The sequence below is a fragment of the Peromyscus maniculatus genome, chromosome 16 (genome assembly GCF_049852395.1).
Source record: "Peromyscus maniculatus bairdii isolate BWxNUB_F1_BW_parent chromosome 16, HU_Pman_BW_mat_3.1, whole genome shotgun sequence".
Lineage (NCBI taxonomy): Eukaryota > Metazoa > Chordata > Mammalia > Rodentia > Cricetidae > Peromyscus > Peromyscus maniculatus.
The window spans coordinates 30,432,213-30,457,590 of NC_134867.1; positions in this window are offsets into that span (position 1 = coordinate 30,432,213).

Sequence of the window (25,378 nt, forward strand, 5' to 3'; positions counted from 1 at the left end):
CTACAAATGGTGCCCAAATTTTTGGTGTTGTGGAATATTATTTAAAGGTGTGTTACATTTGTTTATGTTGTGGAACATTTGTTTTAATGATGCAAAGATGTGTTGCATTCTTTTCATGTTGCATTTGTTTAACTCTGTGAAGCTGTGTTACTCTGCCTGTCTAAAACACCTGATTGGTCTAGTAAAGAGTTAAATGGCTAGGCAGAGAAAGGATAGGTGGGTCTGGCAGACAGAGAGAATAAATAGAAAAAGGAGGATCAAGAAATGAGAAAAGGAGGAGAGAAGAACACAAGGGGTCAGACACCCAGCTACACACCTGGTCATGGAGTAAGAAATAAATAAAAGCATACAGGATCAGAGAAAAAAGCCCTGAGGCAAAAGATAGACAGGAAAATTTAAGTTAAGAAAAGTTGGCTAAAAACAAGTCAAACTAAGGCCAGGCATTCATAAGAAAGAAGAAGTCTCTGTGTGTATTTGGGACCCGGGTGGTGGCCTCCCCAAAGAGTAAAGACGAAAGAGTCCAAAGAGCCAAAGAATAAAAACCAAAAAAACCAAAACAACAACAACAACAACAACAAAAAACAACAACAACAACAACAACAACAACAACAAAAAAAAACAACCCCAAAACAAAACCCAACAAAAGTCTGGCACCTACATCCACATAAGACCCGGGAAAAAAAGCTTCTAAGCACACAAAAAATGGAGCCAAATGTAACATGAATCTTAAGGGGTCTTATTAATAAAAAGCACAGGAGCCAGATATTGAGGTGAATGCTGAAAAATCAGAGAAACAGAACAAGCCCTACCCAACCTCACCTCACTAATTCCCCAGCTGATCCTGTTTCCTCAAACTGGAAGCCTCCGTGTCCTCATCTGAATAGATCTCAGCTGAACTGCTGCTAAAAGCCTAAAAGCTTAACAAACTCAGTTCCTGTCCTTACACCTTATATACCTTCCTGCTTCCTGCTATCACTTCCTGAGATTAAATGTGTGAGTCACTATGCCTGGTGGTTTCCAGTGTGGCCTTGAACTCACAGAAATCTGGATGGATCTCTGCCTCCCAAGTGATAGGATTAAAGGTGTGTGTGTGTGTTTCACCATTTTCTGGCCTCTACGTTTGTCTAGTGGCTGTTCTGTTCTCTGGCCCCAGATAAGTTTATTAGGATGCACAGTATATTGGGGACACAATATCACTACAGCCAAATGTGACTTCCTAGTGTTGTGTCTCTCACTTCAGCCACAGTACAGAGACATGTCTCCTGGCAGCTGCTAACATGCCATGAGCTAAGTGTCATGATGGGTTCCCTCAGTCTTTCACGTGGTTAAAGTATAGAGAGGTGTCTTCCAGCTGCTGACTGTGGGCTTAAGCTGTTAGCACAAGCTCCACCAGTGAGCTGCATGGTGGGTTTGGGGTTTTGTGCAAGGTTACAAATATGCAGTAAAGACAGATTCAGATGAAAAAAAAAAAAAAAAACAACAGCAACAACCAAACCTCTAAACAGGTTACAGTGTGTTTAAAAATATACAAAGGCTTGGGAGAGAAGAGAAAAAGCATAGAGACAGTCATAGATTAAAAAATGTTTAAAAATAATAAAGTACTTAAAAAGAAATAGAGTAAAAAATAGATATAATAAGTCATGTAACGATGGGAAATACACAGAGAGTCTGTATGTTACTGTGTTTTATTTAGATTTTCTGATTGCTAATAAAAAATGACAGCTACTAAGACACATTGGATTATAAAAACTGGTGGATTAAACCAACCTATATATTTTTAAAATGTCTTGACTTCAAAATGGAAGTGAAAGATATGTTTATCAGGGAAGAGGTTATGCTCTCATTTCCACAGGAAATCCACAGGAAATGAAAGGCTGTGGATTCATTCCAAGTTCATGTGGATCAGGTTTGATCAAGGAAGACCCTCTAAAATACTAGTTACAGACAAAAAACCAATAAACCTAGAAGAAGTACAAGACACATGACGTATATTTTACATGCCAAACATAAAGCATAAAAATCATCTTTAAATGACTTGTGCACACAACGTATTCCATACTTGTAATGTATGTTACCTTTAAAAGTTTACGTACTTTCAGAACAAAGAGACCAAACAACAATGAAAATGTATGGCCCAGGTGACCCAGCATTTCAAAATGTCCCTGTTACAGTCTCCTCAAAATTCTGCATCCAGAACAGCTTTAAGGCTACTGGCTGAGATGATCCAACCTCATTGGCTACTCCAGCTGGTACTTCATTATTATTCCAGTTTTGTCAAAGGTTCCCCCAAAGATACTAGTACTCCTAGACAACAGGAAGTAATCTAGAAAATGGTGCCCACATTTCCAAAATATTGGGTATGGATGTTTGTTATCTTTAAGGGGGGGGGGTTGGTTAAAAGTTGTTATTGGCAATGGTCAGAAAAAAATAAAGGAGATTAGATTCAGGGATCTTGTTCTGAAAAGAAAAAGGGGGATATAGAAATGATAGGATAAATGTGTAGATTATTGAATCTACTTTAATCCATAAAAACAACTATTAATCTAAAAATAGTTTACATTGGTATGGATTTTGGTTTATTGATACAAACTTAAAGTTATTTTTACTATACTATTTGTATGTTTCTACTCTTGTTTGGGGGTATTGTGCTTATGTAACTTATTTAAAAATGTAATGTATAATTAAGAAATAAAGATTGATAGTCATCTATAATAGTAAAGCTTATAGTCATGTTAGGTATGTCTTCAAGGTCATACACAAATATATTTAGATTAGATAGATAGATAGTCTTCAAACACTTCAAAGACCTATAGGATATGGCATTAAATATGTTTAATAACCTAAGGCTTTTCCTGACAGTACCCATTTACTTCAAAAGAAGATGATGGGCATTGAAGAATCTCTATATAGAGTTTTCTTTCTTTATGGACCAAAGTAGCCATTTGGGCAAAGAAACTACCCTTGCCTCAATTCCTGACATTGCACTGTCCAACCTGGACCAGCAGGATGCCAAAGAAAGCAACCACAAAACTTTGTCAAGACAAGGTAGGCCAGTCCTTTAGAATTCCCTGCTTCTCAGAAATGTCTGTCATGTATGTCAGAGTCGGATGCCTCAATATTACAGAACTTTGGTGACTGTCCAGGCAGACAGATGTCACTGTCATTAGGTAACATCTATACTCTTCTTGGGTCTTTGAGGAAGTTAAAGACTAAAAAATTAGACTTAAAATTTTCCTTAGTTATGATAAAAGGTAAATTAGGTATAAAACTTTAGACTCACAAAGATAAATAATAGAGTATTTCCTCTAATTTTTCCAACTACAAATGGCTGAATATTTTACCTGAAATTTTTACTTGAAAACTGTCTTGTTGTATATAATTTTACTATGTTAAAATTAAAACCTTCCTTTTTAATTAGAAAAAAAATGGGGAAATTCTGTGGAAGAATCTTTGTACACTGTATTGTAATATGAATTCCTAAATGGTCTTAATAAAAAATCCAGAGCCAGATATTGGGGTAAATGCTGAAAGATCAGAGAGACAAAAGAACAACCTACTGCCACATCTTACCTCTAGGACTCCTTAGCCTGAAAATCCTCAGCCAATGGGCCTCTAGCCAAATGAGCTTTCTTAGCCAAAAAAACCTTCCAGCTGAAAGGGATGCTTCTGCTGTAAAGCCTTTAGTTTCTGTCTCCTCACACTTTATATACCTTTCTCCACCCAACTATCACTTCCTGAGATTAAAGGCATGTGTGCTTCCCATATTGGGATTAAAGATGTGTGCCACCACTGCCTGGCTCTGTTTTCTCTTCTAGACTGAATCAATCTCAGGTAGTCCAGGGTGACTTTAAACTCTCAGAGATCCATCTGGATTAAAGGAGTGTTAGGATTAAAGGTGTGTACCACCACTGCCCGGCTTCTATGTTTAATCTAGTGGCTTGTTCTATTCTCTGATCTTCAGGCAAATTTTATTAGGATACACAGTATATCTATATCACCACATTGTGTATATGTTTTACTCTCTTTGGTTAGTAAAGAGCTGACTGGCCTGTAGTTGGGAAGGAAAAGATTGGGTGGGAGAGCCAGATAAGGAGGACACTGGGAGGAAGAAGGACAGAGTCTGGGGAGTCGCCAGCCAGACACAGAGGAAGCAGGATATATACAAAATGAGGTAACAAGCCATGAGCCATATGGTAGAATTTAGATAAGAAATTTGGGTTAATTTAAGTTGTAAGAGCTAGTTAGTAATAAGCCTGAGCTATCAGCTGAACATTTATAATTAATATTGAGTCTCCATGTTGGTTATTTGGGAGCTGGCAGGCAGGAAAGAAAACTCTGCCTACAATGAGGAAATCAGTTAATAGTCCCACCCAGCTGAAGACCTATGAACTCTAGTGACCCTCATGGCACAATACCTGTAAAGGGGCAACAAGTGGCACTCACATCTTGGTGTTAACCAACAGCTGTCTAATTGGACTTAGGACCCATTCAACAAGAATGAAATCGTGTCTGGCACTCTAAACCTAGACAGCTTTCCAGAGCTAGTGAAGTCATGGACTTTAGAAAAGGAGCTGCCACCTTCACTGTACTAGACCAGCTTAATTCCTTACGGCATTCTCAGTTTTCTTTCCTTTACAGGTGACATGGTCTTTTTGTCGACGCATTCAAAAATCTGTGTTTTCATTAAAAAAATCAAATTTAATAGATTATGTCTCAATGTAATCTCTTCTGGTTAAACTTTTTCTATGTAGGTGATCTCCTTTTCAGTAACTATGTTCTTTAATGTTGAACTTCATTTCTGAAACACTTTCTTGAAATATATGTTTTAATACCAAAAATGTGACTAAGGTGTTTTCAATGGGACCATCTTCTACGTGAGGGTTGATTTCACTTGCCTTTTTCTATCTCACTATTGCTTTTAAGTTGTTTTTAATTGTTTTTACTTTTACATTTGCTTTTAATTTCCTCTTTCTTATATTCTATTATTCATAAGGTATTATGCATGTCTCCAAAGGTTTTAGCCATCCTCTAAATCCATTTGTTTTTGTATATTTCCTGGGTTAGTCATCATTTTTGAAATGTTTTAAACTTTTTTTCTGCCTAAGACTTTGTTTTGTCTCTTTTTTTTAAATGCTCCTTCCTTCTATCGCCTTACCTCTGATTCTATTTCTAATTCTGTTACCCTTCCTTCATTTTCAATTAGCTTTTAAAAGAATGGCTTTCTGCTCAATATTGTTTTTCCTCATAAAATGTTGCATGACATTTGTCAAGAATATATATCGCTTTTCATGATTTTTAACTGTGAAGTCTTTTCACTTATGCAAAGAAAGGTAGGATCACATGGCCTTCCTTAGCTTCATGACTTCAGATTTCTCCATATTTATTTTTGAGTTTTTTCTCTCCATTGCCCTTAGTGTTTTTACTCTGCTTCTGATGATTGTACCTCACAGATATTTCTTCTCTCTCTCTCTCTCTCTCTCTCTCTCTCTCTCTCTCTCTCTCTCTCTCTCTCTCTCTCTCCCCTCTCTCTCTTAGAGATTGGACATTCATTTTGAAACAGGCTTTAGGTTTTTCTGTTTGGAGAGGTCTTGGCATCAAGACTCCAACCCTGATCTCAAGTTTAGTGGCCCTTTGAACTCACTCAACAACCACAGTCTCAGAAAAACCTTCTCAGATGTGTCTACTGATCTCACATTGGCTCGCTGAGCTTTCAACACTAGCAAGGACATCATGTTTATGGCATAAATATCTGCTAGGAATTTGGTTCCTGGCCCTCACATTCATCAAAATTGCTTCTCTTCCCCACAGAGCCTCTGATAACATGTAAACTTGATGGCAGGTCCAGGTTTTGGGGGTTTGGAAGAATCCTTCTTGGAAATTTTCTGTAGATGTTGGCTATGAAGTTTTGTTTTCTTATTCTAGTTTCTCTGTTTTTATTGGAGATTTAGAAAGTTAAAAAAAAAAAACCCACAGACTAGTGTTGCCTATATTGTCTTGTTGGAAACCATTAATCAGTTTATTCTTAATCTTATCTCACAACTCACTTTTCTTAAAGTGTGATAAGGGTAGGTTGATTTTCCATATTTGAGGAGCTGGCCTGTTAAGGATCTATTATTGATTTAACCCTAAGGTCCTTGGAGGTCTTTTGTCATCACTAAATACTACCAAAATATAATTTATTCACTTAAAAAAGCAGTAGCTAAATAATTTTTTAATGGAAAGTGTATGACTTCTATAAATCTGCACACACATACACACACACACATCTCACAAACATCTATAGTATAAAGATAAAAATAATACAAAATTGATTTTTGACAATTTTTAAAAAGATATTCACCTTCTAATTTAAAAAGGAGCCATGGATTTGTTTTGCTTATAACGGATGAAGGAATGCATTGCCATTTAAATCGTTTCTCCTTTTATCCTAAATGTTTTCTTCTCACCTAATAAATAAGTGAAGGAATGTTTGGCCAAGCTCAAGACCTATTTGGAGTCCTGGCTTCTAAATGGCAAGCCCATTCTAACACTGTGAGTTTAACCCTGCTTGCTGCTGGCTGAAGAGTCTTCCTGTTTCTAAGAAAAGAAAAAAAAAAGTTTCAAAAATCTAATAAAAAGATCACAGGTCTTTCCCCAAACGCAGGCTCAAAACAAAACATTTTGATGAATTAAGCACAGATGAATCTGAAAATGTAGGAGACCTTTATTTGCAAAATACAGTTGGTTTTATACATTCAGAAAAGGATCTATAGACAGAGGCAAAACATCTTTGAGGAAGGGGATCCTAGGGTTTGGCCAAACCCAAGTGTTTGAAAAACACTGTGGCTGTAGACGTATAATGAACCAACACTTGGGAAGTTTTTTGTGTTTTTCTTTCTTACAGTTTTGTTGTACTTACTCCCATAGCCAACTTCAAATGACCCCTTCCTCGTGAACAACACAGAGTAGCTGAAAAGTTTGCTTAAACTTCTTAATACTTTTAATCCTTACTTGTTATAATTTGATTACTGAGAAAGATTTTTCTCTCTGGGCTTCCTATTAAATCACTTTCAAGTTGAAACAAACCAGAAATCCTTTTAAATAACAGAGTTGGTATTCACTTTAAGATGGTCAGAATTTATACAGGAACTGTAGAACATTTTTTATAAAACTCAGTTGGTGTACCCAGAGGCTATTGTGAGGGCCTTATCCTCCCAACCTAACACAAAATAAATAATAAGTGAGTGAATATGATGTTCTGGGCTATGGAAAATGGTGTGACTTAGCCTTAGACTGATGCTTATTTGTTTTCCATTCTCTCACATATCTGCTTTGATTGGCAACTCCAAATTTACATGGGAGGTAGCCTTCTACTCTCCATACTCATTGGTTCAGTTCTGTTTAGTTTGATACTATAAAGATCTCGCCCAATATCATCCTGTTAATGATATGTTTAAACATGAAACTGAAACTTTAATCATCTTTAAATACTTCTCTCTCTCTCCCTCTCCCTCTCTCTCTCTCTCCCTCTCTCTCTCTCTCTCTCTCTCTCTCTCTCTCTCTCTCTCTCTCTCGTTTTTTGAGACAGGGTTTCTCTGTGTAGCTTTGTGCCTTTCCTGGAACTCACTCTGCAGTCCAGGCTAGCCTCGAACTCACAGAGATTCGCCTGGCTCTGCCTCCTGAGTGCTGGGATTAAAGGCGTGCACCACCACCACCCGGCTTCTCTGTTTTTGATAGTGTCAGAATATCCAGGAATGATAGAGAGTTTTACACTTGTAAGAGGCTTCCTTTTTGTTTGTTTATTTGTTATTTTTGAGAATGTATTTATTTTCTGACATGTCTCCTTTCTATTATCTCCCTCCAAATCCTTCCATATGCCCCTCCTTGCTCTCCTTCAACACCATGGTCTCTTTTTTCAATAATTGTATGCTTATATGTATTTGTATATGCATATATGATCTAATAGGAATCTAATACCTGGAGAAGACTGATTCCCTCTCTTTCAGAAGCCATTGATTGCCAGTAGCTATTCAAGTAGGGGTGTGACCTTGATAGATTTTCTTTCACCAGCAATGATGGCAATGTCAACTGATATTGTCACTATGCAGGTCTTGTTTAGGTGATTATATCATTGAGATTTCATAGGGGCAGCTCTCCTGTCACATCTAGAAGATATGTCGCAACAGATCCTGGTTCTCTGGCTATGACAAGACATCTGTCCTCTTTTACACATGTTACCCATGTCTTAGGTAGAGGGTTGCGTTTTGGATGTGTTAATTGGAGCTTGGCAACCCATGGTCAGTTGTTCTCTGAGCTTTTATGGGTTATGGGTTTCATCAAAAGTTTCCATCAACTGCAAAAGAAGCTTCTGTGATGAGAGGTGAGAGTTACACTTATCTGAGAATATAAGAAAAAGTATTCAGAACATGTTTAGAAATTATGCTACTTTAGTGGAGTCTCCTCTAAGGTCCCTGACCTCTCAAGCCATAAGTGATTGGCTAGGTTTAGGTATAAAATTTCCCCCATTAAGTAGCCACCAAACACAATTAGACCTCTGTTGATCACCCCTAAGATAAAAGTGCACCACTGGTGTGATCTTGCTACTCTGACCAGTGTGGTCCATAGGCATACAGTGGGATATGACTATTAATTGATTTTTCTCCCTTGACAGCTTGTATAGTACCTTCAAATATTATGAAACTTAGTTCTCAATGAGGAGGCTTTAAGTCAATTTCAGCTTAGTTCTTTCAAGTCCTGTGTCAAAGAAATATTGTGAACATGATCATCCTAACATAAGAAATGTACAGATTCAATATACTCTCAATCAACATCACCATGAAATTCTTTACAGAAATAGAAAAAAGATATACAATTAAAAGATCTCAGATAGACAAAGTAATTTTTGAACAAAAAGAACCAAAGTTAGAGAAATTACCACGACAGATTTCAAGCTCTATTACAGAGCTATAGCAATTAAAAACAGCATGGTTCAAGCCCAAAACAGACATATAGATCAATGGAACAGAATAGAAGACCCAGTGTATGAAATTATAGTCACCTGATATTTGACAAACATGCTGGAAATGTACACTGGATAACTGACACTATAATTTGTAAATGGTGCAGGGGAAACAGGATGACCACATGTAGAAGAATGAATTTAGACTCATATCTATCACTCCACACAAAAATCAACTCCAGGTCACCCAAAGCCCTCATTTGAAACCCAAACTCGGAAACTGCTAGAAGAAACATTGACCGTATACTACAAAATATATGTGCAAGGACTTTCTGAATAGGACTCCATTTCCATAGGAATTAAGGCCAGCAGTTGACAAATTGAACCTCATTAAATGAAAAGGCTCCTATACAGCCAAAAAATTAATAAAATGAGTGAAGAAGCATCCCATAGATTGGAAAGAGAGTCTTTTCCAGTTATTCATCTCATAGAGGATTATTATCCAGAATACGCAAAGAACTTAAAAACCAAAGAACTAAGCAAGCAGATAACCCAGCTTTAAAATGGACTATGGATCTGAACAGAACATTCTCTGAAGAAGAAATGAAAACGACTAAAATAAACTATCCCTTAAAAAGTATTCAACATCTTAACAGTTAGGGAAATGAAAATTAATTTATCATTTTACCCCGACTAAGAGCCAGAAAGGAAACAACTAACATCAAATGCTTGTGAGGATTCCAGGAAAGAAAAAGCCACACCCACTGAGGGGAGAGATGCTAACTTGTGAAGCCACTACAGAAATCAGTGTTTTCAATTCTCAAAAAACTAGAAGGAAATCTACCACCTGACTCATCTATACCATCCCTTAGCATCTGTCTAAGGATTTGATATCCTACTCCACAGATACCTGGTCAGTGGCCTTGGCCACTTTAGTCTCAAGAGCTAGGAAATGGAAACTGTCTAATGTCCATCAACTGATAAATGTATAATGAAAGTGTGATACATTTACACATTGGAAGTCTATTCCACTGTAAAAAAAATGAAATCATGAAATTTGCAGGTAAATAGGTGGAACTGGAAAATATACTGAGTCAAGTAGCCCAGACCCAGAAAGACAAATGTGAATGTTCTTTCTTATTTGTGGATCTTAGCTCTGAATCTTTGGATCTAAGAATGTGACTATTGTATTTTAACAAGTTGCTCCAGTAAATTTTAAGGGTAGTAAAGTTGGACATCTTCATAAGCGTCCATCCTAGACTCCCAGGAAGGCCTGCACTGCTCAGTCTGTTTGATATTCCCTGAGGAATTTTCTGTTTCTCGACTGCTTCTCTGGTTCAGAGCACTAGTCCTGTGTAATAGCCATGGTTATGAACTGATTTGAGGTTTGAATACTTAATATCTATAAATCCTGTTGAGATCCTCTGGTGAATCCCTAGGTCAAGGAAGCATCCATCTATTGAGACTTTCCCATCATTGGCACTACTACAGATGTTACCACAGTACTCATGTCACTCTAGGGATGTGTAATTCCAATGCCAAATCGGGTTCTAAGACAAAAGAAATTAGTCACAAAAATGGAAATTTTGAAACAGCACTGACCTTCTCCATGTATCCATTTCCCCGAAAAGTGGGATAAGAGTTAGATACCCCCATACATTCTTCTATTATTCCAACCCAGGACATCCATTCAAACAGCCTGCTGCTAACCAGGATCTCTGCTGAATTTGTAATGTCTTATCTGTCATTATCAGAAATTCATGAACTGTAATTTCTGAATAACGATAGAAAAATGCAATGTTAACATTATAGACTTGAGATGTAAAGATTGACCTCACAATATGTATAAATGAGAAATCTTCTTTGATCTTTTTAAAAGATACCACAACTTTTCGTTATGCTCTTTTAGAAAAAGAAATAATGGGGGGAAACCATGCTCAGCTTCCACCAGCTGCTGTTTGAAAACACAGGCATATTTGTCTTATTAGAGAAGTTATTAAAATCATAATCCTTATCAAAGGATCTACCTTGTAGTATAATTGCTTGTGCATGTGTCTACTTTCCCACTCTATTGTTAACATCTAGAGAGCAAGGACTTGGTCATGTTTATATTTGAAATCCCCACAGTGCCAAGAGGTGCCTTGCAAAATCTCAGGAAAAATTTATAAAATCAAAGTAGTGATCTTCTTACTCCTTTCTAATACCCTCACGGGATGAAATTTCCCCGTCCTGTGTCTCTTTAGTATATTGTTAAGCAAACTTCCAGCCAACTATGAAGACAACCCACAGCTCTAATCTCAACAAGCTATTTGCCTGTGATGGTAGGCTACTATGGGTCTATTTATTTATCTATTTTCTTTTGTTTTGTCTGAAGGGACTGTGGATTAGGTGGGTGTAGCAAAGCACTTCAGAAAGAAAATCGCTACCATTGATCTTATCCCCAGTACAAACATGACCCGAAGTCTTAAAAATAATGATTCAAAAGCCGATCCAGGAGCTGGAGAGATTGTGCAGTGCGTGAGTGCTTACTGCTCTTGCACATACATAGTATCTCTCAACCACCATAACTCTGGTTCCAAATTATCTGGCAGCCTCTTCTGACCTCCACAGGCACTAGACAATCACGGGGCACACATACATACATGTGACAAAAATATTTATATACATAAAATAAAAAAACAAATCTTTTAAAAATAAAATAAATGAAAACCTTATCATGTCCTTCCTCGTCGACCTGACTTATAAATAACCTTGCTCCCTAATGAGAGGGACAGGGCAGAAATACTGAAAGACATTGTGTCTATGAATTTTTGGGGGAAGGGTGAACAAAAAGAAAACAATTTTGGTGGAATAGTAGGACTTTGCTCTTTTATTTTAGTTAAAATGGTTGAATATCGACATTTTTCTATGGTTCAAGCCAGTAGTTTTTTATTTTTATTTTTTGAATGGTCAGAGAGAATGCTCAAATATGTTCTTTCTGTTTGAAATCAAAGGTCCTGCTACTGCCTTTCAAATAGATGTTGTTAAATTAAAGACTTTAAAGAGTACAGCAGTTATTACCAATGCCAACTGTTGAGTGCAGGTGATAAGTAGTTTTATAAATAGAGGTTCCAAGAACATTAATGACAGGAATCTCTGTTAGATTTTCTTTAAATGCGTGCTGTTTTTGTTTTTCTAAAACAATAATAATTAGCTAGAGAGAGGGCTGTCCCACAGAATTGGTAAGTCATATACTTGTGTGTTGTCTGGGAGGCTAATCCCAGAGAAGACTGGCATGTGGGCCAATGAAAGGAATGGTAATACTCAACCTGAATGTGAGCAGCATTACTTGGTAGGTTGGAGAGGGATGGATTAAGCATCTTCCTCTTTCTGGTGTTTGTACTGCGGGGATGCAGTCTTCTGGTACTGTAAGGCATAGACATTAAATTTTAAAATCTTTAACCTTTGAACATTGACTTGTACCAGTGGTGCACCAAGACTATTTCAGGGTGCACCATCAGCCTCTGTCATTTTGAAGATTTGTCATCCTGGATCTAGACCCTACTAATTTCCAAGCTTTTATACAGCACTATGACTTTGTAGTCTCTGATTATGACAATTACTCAGATCTTCTCTTATTTTTTGTCCTACATTTATTTGAAATATTTTGACTCATTCTTTGAGAATTTCATACAAAGTATTTTGAGTTAAATGATACTGTAAGTCAAATGGATCAAACAGACTTGTGAAAAACATTCCACCCAAACACTAAGAAACAAATGTTTTTCTCAGTAGCCCAAGGAACTTCCTCCAGAATCAACCACGTAGTAGAACATAATACAAGTCTCAATTATTAGAGGAAAACTAAAATCACATTCTACCTTCTATCTGGTCACAAAAGAGTAAAGGTGGATATCAACAGAAGTAGAGAGTACACAAACTCACAGAAGCTCAACAGAGCTACTGAATGATGATTGAGGGAGAAATCAGGAAGGAAATTTTAATAATCCTAGAACTGAATGAAAATAATATACCAAATATATAACACAAAATACCAAAAAATAACATACCAAAATATATGGGACATAATGTATGCTTTATAAGGGGAAAGTTTACAGAACTAAGTAACCTAGATCAAAAAAGTTGAGAGATCTCATATTAATAACTTCATGATGCACTTGAAGACCCTGGAGAAGCCAGGACAAACGACAACCAAAAAGCATTAGCTGAGAAGAGATAAAATCAGGGCTCAGTTAATGAAATAGAAATGAAAAGAATCAAATTTTGTTTCATAATGACATGCATTTATCTGCTTCCCCAGAGAATTTTGACCAATACAATATTTTCTCTATTGTAGTGAAAAAGCAACAGGCATCTTATTGGACTCATTAAAATGAAAATTGGTGGAATTAAAACTTAGTCAAAATCATGAGGGGGAAACTCCTGAAGTCACAGTTTTGCCACAGTGCTTGTGCTGGATAGTTCTTATGTCAACTTGATACTGGCTGGGGTCATCTGAGAAGAGATAACCTCCATTGAGAAAACGTCTTCATTGCACTGATGTGTAGGGAAGTCTGTGGATCATTTTCTTGATTGATGTTGGAGGGCCCACCCCACTGTGATAGTGTCACCTCTGGCAGATGGTCCTGGGGCCTATTAGAAAGCAAACCAAGTAGGCCAGGAGGAGCAAGCCAGTGAGCAACACTCCTCCATAGGCCCTGCTTCAATTTCTGCCTTAGGATCCTGCCTTGACTTCGCTCAGAGAAGGAGTGTGACCTGTGAGTTTTAAGCTGAAATAAACCCTTTCCTTTCTAAGCAACGTAAACCCTAACTAAGACAGTGCTGAGCAATGAATCTTATCACACTGTGTCTGTTGAAGCGACAACCCTCATTTCATAATAGGAATAACAAGGCAGAAGACAGTGGTGTGTCCTGAAGCCACATTACCTTAAGTAGTAAAATAGTTTGCGTCTCCTAGCCTTTAAAAATGTATTTTTAAAAAATTGGTGTGAATGTGTGTGTGTGTGTGTGTGTGTGTGTGTGTGTATGACTTTGTATGCACCATATGCATGAAGATAACCTTGGAGGCCTGAAGCAGATATCGGATCCCCTGGAACTAGCTTTACAGGCAGTTGAGAACCACTTCTGGTGATGAAAACAGAACTCAGATGCTCAAAAAGAGTCCTTGTTATCCATGGTTCTGTTTCTTCTTTACCGCAGGAACTATACATGAAAAGGACTTTTTTCTTACTACTTTTTCTAATGTTCTCTAAATTCCCTATGCCATTCCATGTGTTACACCTCACGTGAAAATGACAAGCAACTCCAGGACAGACTGGTCCTGTTGTGGTTTAATTCATACGAAACTTAAAAAATGATGTTATTTGACCTATATCAGAGAAATGGATGGAGACATTTAAAACCCAGTTTACAAAGCTACTATAAATTCTATGCCCACACATGACAATAAGGCATTAGGAAAAATTTTAGAATGAATTATAATTGTACTGTAGATCCAAACTTTCCAAATTACATATTAGTGGTGTTATTTCAGTAAATACTAAAAGAATAATATACCACAATTGAATGACATTCATGTTAGAATTATAATAAAAATTAAATATTAGAATTTTTCTCTATATATACTCCTTTATATTAAAATTTAATGAGATTTTTCTTTTGAAGTAGACCAAGCAAACCACATCCTGTGTCTGCTACTGATTGCTACAATAAAACTTGAACAGAATGCATGGAAAAACTGCACTAAAGATTATTAGCATGAAGAGATTGGGGAAACTGTGTCCCCTCAATAGTGTTCTCTAGCATGAAGACCTAACTGTGAACTCCAGGGTTCAGAGAGATAGATCTGTAGAAAACAAACAAACAAGTGAAAACTAAACGTTTAGTTCTCTTTAAAAACTACAACAAAGTAAAGCCCTAAATGAGAGAGAGAGAGAGAGAGAGAGAGAGAGAGAGAGAGAGAGAGAGAGAGAGAGAGAGAGAGAGAGAGAATGTATGAAGTCTTTTCTTCTTTTCCCCTAACTCAGGGTGTCATGGAGTCTAGGCTGTCTGTGAACTTGCTGTGTAGCTGAGAATGACCTTGAACTCATGACTATCTTGCCTCTCTCTTCCAAGTCCTGGAAAAACAGTCATGTACCATATCTTGTTTCCTGTGATACTGAGATCAAAACTAGGCTTCAAACATGCTATGCAGCAATTCTTCTAATAGAGATATGGCTCTTTTAGTTATTTCCTTGTACTCTAACTCCAAAGCAAGGCTGTGGTTAGAGAGAAAGAAACTTCATGGGGAATCTATAGGAGACTGAAGTTTGAAGGGAAGGCTTATTATTATTGATGTAGCTTCATCCCAATAAAGTGGTACAGGCACTACCAATTGCTCCTCTCTTCTTGTCACTTGGCTTTTGACGGTACAGTTACCGACGTGTACGACAGAGTAATTAAAATCTCAAATTTTTGTGAGAGGTATGAAAAGCAGAACTCAGTAAAATTGGTGAATATTAGGGAAACCATGAAGAGGAACATATTTCTACACAGTAATTCCTGACTTCTGGATTCATTTTCCAGTTTATGAACACAAGTTGTTTTCACTTTCTGGCTACTGTGGATAATGCTGTGATAATCACAGGGATGTGGATGTCTATTAAATGTACTGATATCAGTGTTCTTGCTGACATATCAAGGAATAGGTCTGTTGGGTTATTGAGTGACTTCATTTTAATTTGTTGTGGAAGGGCCATGCTGTTTTCATAATGGCAGGATTAATTTGAACTATCATTCATATTGTGTACGGGTCATTTTCTCCACAACCTTGGAGACGTTAGTGATCATTGGGCCTTTGTAGCACAGCCATTTTAACTGGAGGGGGATGCTAGCTCACTGTGGTTTTGACTTGCATTTCTCTGCTGTTTAATGATATCGAATGTTTTCTCATACGTGTGTTGACTACACTTATGTCTTCTTTTAAGAAATGCCTAGTAAGGCCAGTTGCCTATTGTTTTATTGGGTTGTTGTTTGTTACTGGGTTCTTTATATATGCTGGGTATTAACACTTTTTCAGGTGAATAATTTGCAGTTATTTTTCCCATTCTGCAGGTTGTTTATTCTGCATACTTTTTATTTTTTGCTGTCTAGAAGCTTTTTAGGTTTGGTGCAATTAATTTTCTTCTAATTCTTGAGATTTGGGAGTCTTATCCAATAACTCCTTGCCCATTTACAATGTCATGAAGCACTTCATGTATATTTTCTTCTAATAGTTCTATAATTCAGGCTTTAAATTTAATTTTTTGTTATAATTTAAGTTACTTTTATACATTCTAATTAAAATACGATTACATCATTTCCTCTTCCCTTTCCTTCCTCCAGCTCCTTCCAAGTCACCTCCTTCCAACTTTTTCCATCTTGCACCACTCTTAAATTGATACCATCTTTTTCTTTATTATATATAATATAGTATAATATAACTTATAAATGTGTATATGCATAAATACATAAATACAACTGACTGGGTTTACTTTTGTCACTTGTGTTTATATGGCTATTGGCTACCCACTACATATGGCTTCAGGAGTGATGACTGTGTTTGATAATCAGTTAGGGGACTTGGCGCCCAACGTGCTGGCAAGAGTTTCTACCTAAAACCTGAGAAAAGATTCTAAAATGGAGCTAAAAACAGCTTCCTAATTGTGTCTCTCAAATGAGCGGCAGCTGCCGGTTTGAGCTACTTGTGCGTTCCTGGCGTGTGAGCTTAACCTGCAGTAAGGCGGAAATGAGGCCTCTGCAAGTGGCACATTAAGCTGCGTGGTGGATTTAGCCTTTGCTAGTTACAAAACAAAAAAGGTTTCTGGGCTACACGCTGCTTGGATAAAAGCATAGACTCATGATAGCTCCCAGAGCTGGCGGTAAACGTACCACCGCCATGTTGGGAAGCTGAGGTGGGCGGAGCCAGCAGCCATAGTGCTGTTTCAGTCTTACAAATGCTGCAGTTTAAGGCGGTGGATTCACAATAAGACAGATTCAGATGGAACAAGACTTTAAATGCTTTACAATGTGTGTAAAAATGTACATAGGCTTGGAAGAGAGAGGAAAAGGAACATAGACAGTTATATAAAGAAATAGAAAGTTTTAAAATAGTAAAGTCTTTAAAGAGAAAGTAAAAGTAATATAAAAAATAAGCCATGTAAAGATGGATATCACACAGAGAGTCTGGATTATATTGTCTTTGGGATTTTTAACTGCAGAAAGACATTTGATTGTAAAGACTGCTCAGTTGAATCAATGTGTATATTTTAAAGGTATTTCAATTTTGAAATTTATGTCTAAGGATGTTTTGCTTTGGAAAGGAGACTCTGCTTTTGTTTCTACAGAAAGCCAGAGGCTATGGATTTGTTCCAGATTAAGATACATCAGGTTTGACCAGCCAAGACCACCTGAAAGGTCTCTGATGACACCATGGCCCAGATGATTCAACATCCAGAATTGTTTCAAGGCAACTGGCTCAGACGATACAGCCTCACGGACTACTCCATGATCCTTAAATATTCTTTGTGTCCCCATAAGATACAGTGCCCCCCTCCAGCAGGAAGTAGTAAGAGAAGCTACGCCCAAATTCCCAAATATACCAAGCTGGCTTTGGAGATGTGTAAAAGTTAAAACCTTCCTTTTTAAAAAAAAGAAAAGGGGAAGTGCTGTGGGATGTTAATGTATGTCCTGTGGGAGCCCTTCTTGGGTTTCTTGTGGCGTTACCCAGCAGGTTTGCATGGGCCTGAGTGCAGGTGTCTGAGATGGTCTGCACTTGGCTGTACTGGGGGATGGTCTGTATGTCAAGTTGCTCTGATTGGTCAATAAATAAAACCTGATTGGTTGTGGCTAGGCAGGAAGTATAGGCGGGACTAACAGAGGAGAAATAAAAGAACAAGAAGGCAGAAGGAGACACTGCCAGCCACCGCCAGGACAAGCAGCATGTGAAGATGCTGGTAAGCCACAAGCCGCGTGGCAAGGTATAGATTTGTAGAAATGCGTTACTTTAAGATGTAAGAACAGTTAACAAGAAGCCTGCCACGGCCATACAGTTTGTAAGCAATATAAGTCTCTGTGTTTACTTGGTTGGGTCTGAGCGGCTGTGGGACTGGCGGGTGACAGAGATTTGTCCTGACTGTGGGCAAGGCAGGAAAACTCTAGCTACAGGGACTCATCACTAGGATAAGCTAATTCTCTTCTAGCACTTATTTGCTTATAGTTCTTTGTCTGAGGGTGTGACTTTATGGAATGTTCCTCCTCCACATAAACATGTCTATTGATACTGTTATTTTTCTGTCTTGTTTGTGCAACTATTTCTATGAAAGAAGGTTTCACAGAAGAGTTTCGGGTATTCTGGCTCTTACAGTCTATTGCCTCGTCTTCTGCAATGTCCCCTGATCCTTAGACGCAGGAGCTGTTGATGTAGATGTATCCACCAGGGCTGGGCTCCCTATGATTCACTTATTTTTGCATTGTGTCCAGTTGTGGTTTTCTGTGATGGTTTTCTGTAATGAGAGGCTTCTTGGGTCAGAGTAGGGTAGGGGAGTTAGACTTATCCCTCAAAGGCAGCTCAAGGAAAAGGAGGGATGAAAGGTTGTGAGTCTGGAACTAGGCTCGAGAGTTTGCGGATTCTATTTAAATCTTAAGTCCAGTAGAACTGATGTTTGCATAGAGAAGTCAGAGAGGATTCAATGAGATGGGGACATTCACACAAAAAACTTCAGACAGTGTTCCTGGTTAATGATATCACCAAGTGTCTGATCTGATAGAAGTAAAACCAACATCAAACTCCAACATGGTTCCACTTCCTCTGAAATTTCTTCTGTTATTTTAGGTACACAGAGATCTCCATTATGGATATACATTGCTGATTATGTAAGCACCTTTTATTTCTATTTAGTTATTTGGCCCCCAAACTCTGATGTCTGCGGATTTTCACTGCTTCAGCTCTAATGGATTTCGTAGCTTCTCTCTTGCTCTCATTTACTGGACAGAGTTCCATAACTGATTAGAAACTCTCTCTCATAGAGTCTACATTTTAGATAAAATGAGTTACCATGTGAAATAAATATAAGAGGAAAGAAAGTGAGAAGGAAGAGATGAATAGTTGATAATACTCTATGAATGCAAACATGAATTATTTTAGAAGGGAACCTACAGCACAAGAGTTAGATAATATCTATCAAAGCTTATGTGTTTAAGACTATTTCCTTTACAAAAAGGATTCATAAACACAGAATTCACATATTAATCTGTGAGCCAAATTATTAAGAAAAAAAACTCTCAACAGTGAAAATTACTTTTGAGTACTGACCAATTGTGTAAAACAGTGTAGAGTGTATTAAAAAAGTATATTTACAAACATCTTAGAGAATCCCATGTTGGAAGAATAAGGAGTATTTTTTTTGGTTTTGGAAGCTAATTACCAAATGAGCTACATTAGGAGGCAAATTCGAGTTATAAAGCCCAGAGTGTTAGAAGCAGCTAAGGGGGGTTTCTGTTTTTCCCTGTGTTTATACTCTTCACTAATTGCCTTGAAAGTCTGGGACATGGGGGGATGTTATCTTCTCAGACTGAAACACTAATTGTGAGCATTAACTACTGTTGGATGCCTCACAACAAAGCCCTGGCAACGTCAGTATGTCCTTTCTTCAAACCATTTTTATTTTTAAAGAAAAGCTTTATTCTTTGGTGGTTAGATTTTAATTATTTGTTTTTGAACAAATACATCCCATTCTTGTGGGTAATTGTGTTTTCAGTCAACAAAGATGCAGAGGCTCTGTTCATACTCAAACTGGAAGAAAAATGTATCCAAGTGATGACACTTGTGAATTTAGAGTTAAGCCAAATTTTCGGTAACTTAGTTCATTATTTATATTTATCATGAAAGTGTCTAAACTTGTAACCACATGTGTTGATGTGGAAACAATTTGGACCAGGGGGTGGGGTTTTGTTTTAAATTCACTTAAGGGGAGAATCCTGAATTACACTTGAGAATTTGAAGACTTTTATTTTTCCTGTTAAGTACTAATGTAACACCAGACTGAAAGACACGGGATTGCGTCCTAGTTATCTGCAATTGCTTTTCTCTGTAATACAAGTGCTTCAAAGAAGGGGGGTGGCTTATCCATGTCTTTCTTGTCAAGTATTAGCACTCTCTGGATATTTGCCCCCTCACATTTCAGTGTCCTTAATAGAACTGCATTGTGCCCTGAGTTAATAGTTCTGTTCTTAACAAAACTAAAGATAAACAGATTGTACAGGAAAATTAAAAAAATAAATCAGATTTTGTTTAGAAATTATTATAATATGGAAAAATATCTATATAGAACAAGGCTTAATTCCTCATACACCGTGGATAAGTGGGACTTTATAGCCAAGGAGTGGTGTGTGTGTGTGTGTGTGTGGCGCGCACATGCAAATACATATGTGTATGTGTTATGCCAATGGATGGAAAATTTCTCATAATTAACATCAGAGATAAGGAGAGGTTCAAGCTAAATGAAATTAAAGGTTTTTTTGTTGAAGGTAAGATGGGGTGATTAGATAGGAAATGATACAATGGTGGAAGATTGTGTCTAAATGGACTTAGCAAGATTTTTGCTATAGATAGGCTATGTAGATATAGATCCAGCAAGGACAGACACGAATGTTGAGCTCAGATCTTGACATCTACAGAGTCTACCTGTTTAATCAACAGGAATTTGTCATTAAATAGGACATTCTTTAATGGTTTGGAGAAGATGTACTTCTTTAGTTTTTGTTTGTGTTTAAATTTTTCCTCATGTGTGTGCAGGTATGTACGAAGCCCAGTGGACAACCGTATGTGCCATTCCTCAGGGGTTGTCCATCTTGATTTCTGAGACAAGATCTCTTGATAGCCTGAAATTCATAGATCAGGCTAGAATGCCTGGCTAGCAAGCTGCGGGGCTCCACCTGTCTCCACCTCCCCAGCACTGGGATTACAAGTGGACCATGGCCAGGCACACACCTTTAATCCCAGCACCGGGAAGGCAGAGGCAGGTGGATCTCTGTGAGTTCGAGGCCAGCCTAGGCTACAGAGTAAGTTCTAGGAAAGGTGCAGAGCTGCACAGAGAAGCCCTGTCTCAAAAACCCAACCCAACCCAAACCAAACCAAAATAAAACAAAACAAAAAACCAAATGCACCATGTGCATGGCTTTCTTCCATGGTTTCGAGGGTCAAATTCAGATCCTCATGCTTACATAGCAAGCATTTTACCAACTGGCATAAAGCCCCAGCCACAGTTCCTCAATCTCTAACATGGTGACTGGCACACAGATGTTCAGCAAATATTTTTGAAGAGATACATTAGAGAGACAATCTTGACATTTCTTTAGAGGTAAATGTGTCCAAAACACCATGTTCTTTTTGAGAAAGATCTCTGGCTTGGAGTCAAATAGACTAGGGTTTGAATCCTGAGCCCAGCACTAACTATGTGACTTTTGTATGGTTTGGACAGATCCTGCAGATGAATTATTCTCCTCTATATGTGGTAAATACTTAGCTAAAAGAATTTGTATGTGAGAATTAGTTGCATGTGATATCTTTAGGTAGCCATAGTCTTGCAGTTTTCTACATTATCTTCCTTAATATCCTCTACAGAAGGAGGGGCTTCTGTGTAAACAGAGAATGATGGCTGTCCTGATCTGTTCTGTAAGTGATGGTAACGAACTGTAGCACAGTGGTAACATTTCCATTGACCATGTGGCATCAAGCCTGTTTCTCAATTATAAGATCATAAGGCCCCATTAAGTCATTCTTAAGGTTTTTCAATGGTAGCCATTTTGAACCATACTCCTTAGGAATCTTAACCCAGAAGTGGGTTCATTTCTCACAGCATTGTGGTGGGTAAGTTGGCCAGTACTTCTTTCTTACTAATATTACATAATGAGAATTTAGCATTTTATACTCCTTAGGATAATTGTTCATTACAAAAGAAAATTGGGTGGTTGAAGATGCTATGAAGAGCCATTTGTTAAGAAATATGGAAAAGGAAAATGATTAAGCAAGAACACAGCTTTCTTTCTTGAGTTCTTCCTTTCCCTGTATTTTAAGAGTACAACATGATGCTCTGATGTGCTTATGCATATTGAAATGGTTCTTATTGTTAATTGAATTAATACACGCATCAGTTTATAGGAGGGACTTCATTCTAGCATCTCTGTTACAACATTTTACTATGGGAACTATAGTTAAGTTGGAAGCTACGGAAATAAGCAACCCGAGGGTTTTATGCTTTGCCAATTAAATATTTTCATTTGTGTAGTGGTCTGCACTCTCCTATGAACACATCCAATAGAATTAATGCAGATTGAAAGGGGATTTATCTAGTTGGCTTATGTGATGTGGTCTGGATAGTCTAGTAAGAGCTGTCTTTACACCAGAGGGGCTGAGAACATGATAGTTGCTTCACCTATGAGGCTGGATGCTTTAGTAGTTTCAATATGACACCAAAAGCCACTGGTCTTCAGCCTACTTTACAAAGCCAAAGATGCTGGGTTTTGGTGTCAGGAAGGGCGGCAGCAGCAGCGACAGGTTAGACCAATGTGCCAGAAGATGTGAAGGCAGGCAGCCAGACATCGAAACTTCCTCCCTTGGGCCTCGTCATATCTGGGCCATGTCTAAAAGGTGCTGCTCACATTTAGGCCCAGTCTTTGCACTTGAGCTAACCTAGTGAAGAAATCCTGTGGTTGATTTGTTGTGCACCCCAATAAAACTTTTCTGGGGATCAGAGAACAGAATAGCCACTACTAGATTAGACACAGAGGCCAGACAGTGGTAGCACACACACCTTTAATCCTATCACTCGGAAGGCAGAGGTCTGTCCGGATCTCTGAAAGTTCAAAGCCACACTGGGAACAGAGCCAGGTGTGGTGGTACACACCTTTAATCCTAGTCTTTGCTTGGGAAGGACACACGCCTTTAATCCCAGGAAGTGATGGCAGGGAGCAGAAAGGTATATAAGGCATGAGGACTAGGAACTAGAATCTTTTAAGCAGTTCAGCTGAAATACCTTTCAGGTGAGGACTCAGAGGCTTCCAGTCTGAGGAAACAGGATTGGCTGAGGAGTTGGGGAGGTGAGGTTGGCTATGACTTGTTCTGTTTCTCTGATCTCTCAGCTTTCACCCCAATATCTGGCTCCAGGTTTTTTTTTTTTTTTTTTTTATTAATAAGACCATTTAATACTCATTTTACCAAATCCCTCATGGACATTTCTGGAGGCTCACCTAAGGGATAACCCGTCTCAGCTGTGTCCAGAGGCTTGTCTCGTGAGTCAGTCTAGATACTGACAAATTGGTCGTGATCAATATGAACCCCCATAATCTGATTTAAGTTCTTTGGGATGTTTGTGAACATTTTTCCATACTCTCTTATTTCATGTTGAAAATTGGCAGAGAAACAGAAACCTTTACCTCTTTTTTCTCTTCCCCCCTTTCTCCATCTTTACTGTCTATGTCTCCTCTTTTCTTTTAGCCTTTGCTCACTCCCCCCTCCCCCATGTACTCTTTCATCCTTTCACTTTTTAACTCTTTCCATTCCTTTGATTTCAATAAGCCAGTAGTTTCCTTGACTATTCCTATAAATAAAATAATGCTGTGCCTGGTTGTAAATAAAACAAAATGAAGCTCTACTCAAAGCTGACTGGTACGCACATAAAATAAAGTCACGCTATAGGCTGATACTACTGTGCCATAAAACTTGCAATTTCAAAACGAAACAACTATAATCACCCTTCTATTGTAATATATGCAGGGTTTGGTGTTTTTGTCTAAAATTGGCATTGTAAGCTCAGCCCTGTGACAGATTTGAAAGGAGAAGTGATTATAAACTCAACTGCTGGAATGACTAACATGGATTTAAGGAGAATATATAAACTGAAGGTATAGTTAATTTGTAGTAGGTGATAGATTTAGTTTGCATTATTTTACAAATTAGGATATCATCTTCCCTAAAATGTTTTATTCTATAGGGAGACATCAAATTTAGTTAGCAACAGGACAGCTCAATGGGGCCAAACTAGGAAACAGAAGAATGGATGGGAAAGACTAATTGTCTGATCCAAAGTCACGGATCTTAACCTTGTGGCTCTGATCGCAACACCTGTGTGACATTTCATGTGTACGTGATTCTCTACCATGAAACTATATGATCTAGTCTACACTCATCCACATTATACTGTTTATGAATGTTTGTTTTTATTTAAAGGGGAATATGATATAGAAATGATGAAAAAAGTTAGATTATTAAATCTACTTTAATCCAAAAAACAACCATTAGTCTCAAAATACTTTACATTGGTATGAATTTTGGTTTATTAATACAAACTTAAGGTCAATTATATTATATTTTGTGTATATTTCTACTCTTGTTTAAGGCATGTTTTTGCAAAATATAATGTATAATTAAAAATGCAGATTAATAGATAGTCATCTATAATAGTCAAACTTACGTTAGTTAGGTTTTCTAGATGTACAGAGATATATTTCAGACAGATAGGTAATCTTCAAACATGTCAAAGACCTACAGATTATGGCATTTAAAATGTTTTAAGAACTTAGAGTTTTCTGGAAAGTGAGACACATTTGCTTCTGGCAGCACTAATTATTTCAAGGAGAATGATGGGCATCAAAGAAACTCTTTATGCAGTTTGCTTTCAATGTGGCAACAGGTAGTCATTTTGCAAGAAACTGTTCTTGTCTGGCCTGCTTGACAGTATGTTATATAAATTAGACATGTAGGGCCCATGGGAAAATGACCACTGAACTTTGCCAAATCATGGTGAGATGGTCCTTCAGGTACCTGCTTCACAGAAGAAACTGCCAGACATTCTGCAGGACAGAAAAGTGACTTATGAACATTATCAAAGTGGGTGAAACAATCCTTCAAATTCCATGTTTCACTGAAAAGTCTGCCAGAGCCTCTAGGCCTGTAGGCTTAAGACGGATGGCCCAATGTTACAGAGGAACTTTGGATGACTGTCCAGGCAGCCAGATGTCTCTGTCATTTATAGAATTTTGGAAGTTGCTTACAATGTACTTCCTGTTTACTTAGGTAATATTATATCCTTCTGAGGTCTTTGATGGAGTTGAAGACTAGATAGTTATAATTATAGTTTCCTTTGGTTATAATAAGAGATAAATTAGATACAAAACTTTAGACTCACAAAAATAGAATATATGTTAGAGTACTTGCTTTAATTTTACCAAATACATATAGACTAGATATTGTAAGTATAGTTCTTGCTTGATAACTGTTTTGCTATGTGTAATTTTACTATATTAAAATTAAAACTTTCTTTTTTAATTAGACAGAAAAGGAGAAGTGCTGTGGGATGGTCTTTCTGTATGCTGTGAATATGTGTTGCTAACATTGGTTAATGAAGAAGCTGCTTTGGCCTATGG